Here is a 5306-nt window from a genome sequence, read left to right as displayed (position 1 = left end):
TATATATATATATATGTGTGTGTGTGTGTGTATGTATATATATATATATATATATATATATATATATATATATATATATATACAGTACATATACATATACAAATGTATATATATATATATATATATATATATATATATATATATGTGTGTGTGTGTGTGTGTGTGTGTGTGTGTGTGTGTGTGTGTGTGTGTGTGTGTGTGTGTAAGAGACCGGTAGATAGAGGTAGACATTTAGGTGGATCGAGGGGTAGGTGAAACAATATGTACATTTTATCCAGTTGTTATGATACAATGGCCGACTGGAAGTTGCAGAGTTACATAATTTGTTTACCGTCTTGTATTATAAACATGGGTTGGAGCGGCGATCAAAGGTGCTGATGTGACTAATATGTAAACACAGAGCTCGTTCTGCTTGTGACAAATTGCTTGCGTAAATATTATTACTTGAGACAGTATAACAGTCTTTCTGATTGGAGAAAAGGGTGGAGGAGGAGAAAATTATTGGTGCATGGGGGTAAAGTCACGCCCTATAAGGGTGGCACTTATTTGTAACGTTCAAAGTTATTGGATGAATTAAATCGTGACGTCGGAGAAGACTTGGCTTGGTGGATGTAAGAGGATCCCTGGTGGGAGTCCCTTGGTGTGCTTGAATAACCAAGTGTAATTTATTTCGGAAGAAAAGAGAAAGAAAAAAAAAATACGTATAGTTCACCTTCAAACTGAATAATGGAACTTGACCAAAAACTTACACTACGACAGTGGCATGGGGCCTTGAGAGGAGTGACTTACCATACTACTATTATAGAAAGAAAGTGAAGAAAGTTGTAAGTGAATTACAATATCACTGAAAGGAACTGAAGTGTTGGTAGCAGTGAAGCGCGCGCGCACACACACACACACACACACACACACACACACACACACACACACACACACACACACACACACATATATATATATATATATATACACACACACACACATATATATATATATATATATATATACATATATATATGTGTATGTGTGTGTGTGTGTGTGCGTGTGTGTGTGTGTGTATGAGTGTATATATATATATATATATATATATATATATATATATATATATATACACACACATATAACTCACTCCGCTGGATCTTGAATTCTTGAACCTCATGTAGATTCTGGTCCGCCAACAGTAAGCCTCTCCATGTCCTTCGGTCCTGTGCTGCTTCCATCCAGGTTGCTTTATTTATTCATCTTCTGTCCATCTCTGCATCCAAACCATCCATCCATCTCATTCGAGGTCTCCCTCTGGGTCTTCTTCCAGGCATTCTACCCATCATAACTCGTTTTGGAATTCTATGGTCCTCCATACGCGCCACATGCCCAGCCCATCTCAATTTTGTTCTATCTATAACATCTGTTATTTTCTCTTTTTTAGTTATTTCCCTCAGCTCATTATTGTGTCGCCCTCTCCACCTGTTCTCATTTTCATAAAAAAACTGGTCCAGTAATTCGCCTCAATATTGTATTCTCAAACACCAGTAGTCTTTGTTCCATTTGTTTTGTTAAGCTCCATGTCTCACTGGCATATAAAACTATAGGTCGTAGGATTGTATTGTAGATTCTTAATTTTGTATTTCTTCATATACTTTTCTTCTTATATTTATTTCTGTCTTCATCTCGTTTTTATTTGTTACTCTTGCACCTAGATATCTGAAACTCTCTACCTCCTCTACTCTCTTGTCCTCGAAAAACACATCCTCTACGTTCCTCTCCTCTCTGCTCATACACATTAGTTTGGTTTTATCGAAATTTATTTGCAGCCCCACTCTCCTGTTGTCTCTCTTAGTTGGGTGATCAGATCTTTCAAATCATCTCTACTCTCGGCAATTAGGTCCACATCATCAGCGTATGTTAGATTATTGACCTTAATGTTGTCCATTTTACATCCACCCTCTCTAACTATCATTGTCCTTGTTATTTTCTCCATCACCAATTTAAACAGCAAACAAAATAACACACATCCTTGCCTCAAACCATTCTCGATTTCGAAACATTCCGAATATTTTCCATCAACCTTTTCCACTGATTTTGTGTTTGTAAGACAGACTTTTATTAAACGTATTATCTTGTCCAATATTCCAAATTCCTTTAGTATGTCCCATATACTCTGTATATACTGTCGTACGCATGCTTGAAATCAATAAACAAATGGTATATATTAGTATATACCTTTATATATAATATAAAATATATAATATATATCAATATATATCAATAAACAAATGACATATATTAATATATACCATTTTATATATATATATATATATATATATATATAATATAATATATATATATATATATATATATATATATATATATATAATATATATATATATATATATATATATATATATATATATATATATATATACATATATATATATAAACAGTTTTGCCTTAGGGACTCAAACCTCAGGCTGTGAAAGATAAGGCTCAAACTCTGCCAACTATGCCGTCTCTCATAACTTACATATTTCCACTGTGCCACCAGTCTCATTTCACTCCTACATCTCTTCCATTTCTTTCTACTCCTTCTTGCTTTACTCTCCAGTCATAACACCTGCTTCCTTATTTATTTGTACCCATTCCACAAACGTCCCGTTTCCTGAATCCTCCAGTCAGAACCTTTGCATGGCACGTACCCACCAGACCTTCCCCGTTCTGAAGTACGCGGGCACCACAAGACAATATATCACACCTTTGTACTCTCATCGCCTACTTTTGCTTCCATTCCCCTTTACACCATGGCATTCTGTTCCGTTCTAAACGATTTGCTTCACTCACTCCACTTCAGACAGAAACACATAAGAACACATAAGAAGGGAGGAGACAACAAGAGATCATACAGCCTACACGAGGCAGTTCCATGTCCCTCAACACCTTTCATCACTATCAATGAAGTTATCTAATCTTCTCTCTTAAAACAACCAATTATTTCAACGCTCACTACATTGATACTAAGCAGCCTATTCCTTTCGCTAACCACTCTGCTCGTAAACCAGTTCTTGCCTCTCGCCTCATCTCCTTCTTATCAAAGACTCTCCCCCGACACTCAAGAGCAAAGCCCAAACTCCTTTCACTCTTCCACCCCCTTTTTGATTCATACCTTCTCGTTCCCTGCCTCTTTCCCTCACCCTTTACTTTCACTTTCGTTTTAATCATAGCAAGGATGTCCATCCTACTCTCTTCCATCATTCATTCGGCCTCTTTTCTTCTCACATACAGTACATTGTCACGCACACGCACATTCGCAACATTCGAGTCTCATAATTGAAGACGCTTTGGTAACTGGTCAAGCCACCGAAATGTTAAGGGCTATTTTCCCTTCGACTGATGAAAGGAATCTATATGCTGGAGGAAGATAATTTTCCTACAGCATATCAAACAGCATACTATGTATATTCATTGAGAAAAAAGAATATTTTGCCATGGTGATTTTATGGCGGAAAAAGTTCTGAAGGTGGGCGGTACCACCGATTGATCCGAGGTTGGAGGCAAAATAGCCCAGTGTGATAACCCTTAAATGAACCCACCCCCGACTTCCAGCGCCCATCTCACGAAAAACGAAAACAAAATCTAAGTCATTGGTGATTACCCTCAAGCCATCGCTCAATTGTTCGTCCTCTGCTTAAGACAAAAAAAAAAAAAAAACACTCTCCCCCCTCCGTCCCCCACCGCCCCCTAGTCGCCGGACCTTTCCACCATCACATCACTCAAGGCAACGGTGTAAAATTTCGCGCTCTAGCGCGATTTCTCCCCAGGGGAGCGGGCCTTCTTCTTCTGGTCAGCACTCCTTCCACCGATAGATAATCGGCCTCCGACAATATTGCCCCCGTGCTGTGTCAAAATAGGCATCTTCTTCACTGCGACTCGTCTGATAATAACCCGCCTTACTCTACCCTCTCATCTCCTAACACCACCGTCCGAAGATTTTTTTTCTCAACCATTCATACTTTTGCGAGGCACTGAGGAACCGTTCCTGCCATCAACTTCCAAATCCGCCACGTCCGCCAAGTGAGCCAGAAGAGCCACCCCCGCCCACCTCTTCTACGGCCCAAAAGCCACCTCACCCACCACGACACGAAACAAGGACCTAGACCCCCCCCCCCCTCCCTCCCACGCCGCCACCGGCCCCGCCCCCTTTCTTGCTGCGGCGCAAGCAGGCTTTGTTATGCGGTCGGGAAGTCCGACTGTGACATTGTTTGCTTGTTTGCGGGGAACCCCCCCGGCCACCCTCTCACCCCCTTCGCCCTCATTTGTTTGCCGCCAAGTGCGCAGGCGCGGTGGTTCCTGTGAGAGAACAGACCGCTTTGTTCCCTGTGACTCGAAAAGGGAATTTAATCATTTTATTTCCGTGTGAATAGCTGGCTTGGACAAGGCGGCCGCGGGACGTGTTTAGACGCGGACCAGGAACAGACGCGGGGGGTTATTACAGTGGCTAATGTGCTTTAGGTTTGGGGGCCGCCACGACAGAGTTCATCGAAAGTCAACGACTTTGATCTTAGCAGGCGGGACGCTGGGAAACTGCACTCCCACGCTGTACTACTCCCTCGGCATGACTTGATGGCTCATCATTCAGATTGTGTGCGTGTGTGTGTGTGTGTGTGTGTGTGTGTGTGTGTGTGTGTGTGTGTGTGTGTGTGTGTGTGTGTGTGTGTGTGTGTGTGTGTGTGTGTGTGTGTGTGTGTGTGTGTGTGTGTGTGTGTGTGTGTGTGTGTGTGTGTGTGTGTGTGCGTGTGTGTGTGTGTGTGTGTGTGTGTGTGTGTGTGTGTGTGTGTGTGTGTGTGTGTGTGTTGTGGGTGTGTGGGTGTAATTCACCATGGTCTTGGATCATGTGTCGGAACCATGATCAACTGTTATTAACTTCCCGGATGAGAGCTCAGAGCTCGTATGACCGATCTATGGGTAATACTGTGACCTTACATGCACACATACCCCAACTCCCCGCCCACGAGAGTTGGAGTAACAACCCGCAACGCAGGGGTACTGAAATTATTTCAGCCCTGATTGGGATTCGAACCCGGACCGCCATAGTGGCAGGCGAGAACTCTAACCACCGCGCCACGCGGTTGTGTGTGTGTGTGTGTGTGTGTGTGTGTGTGTGTGTGTGTGTGTGTGTGTGTGTGTGTGTGTGTGTGTGTGTGTGTGTGTGTGTGTGTGTGTGTGTGTGTGTGTGTGTGTGTGTGTGTGTGTGTGTGTGTGTGTGTGTGTGCGTGTGTACGTTTGTGTGCATATGCACGCGCGCTACCGTCGAC

This window comes from Oratosquilla oratoria, chromosome 5 (genome assembly GCF_046742065.1).
Source record: "Oratosquilla oratoria isolate Oo_2021 chromosome 5, ASM4674206v1, whole genome shotgun sequence".
NCBI lineage: Eukaryota > Metazoa > Arthropoda > Malacostraca > Stomatopoda > Squillidae > Oratosquilla > Oratosquilla oratoria.
This window is presented reverse-complemented; position numbering follows the sequence as displayed.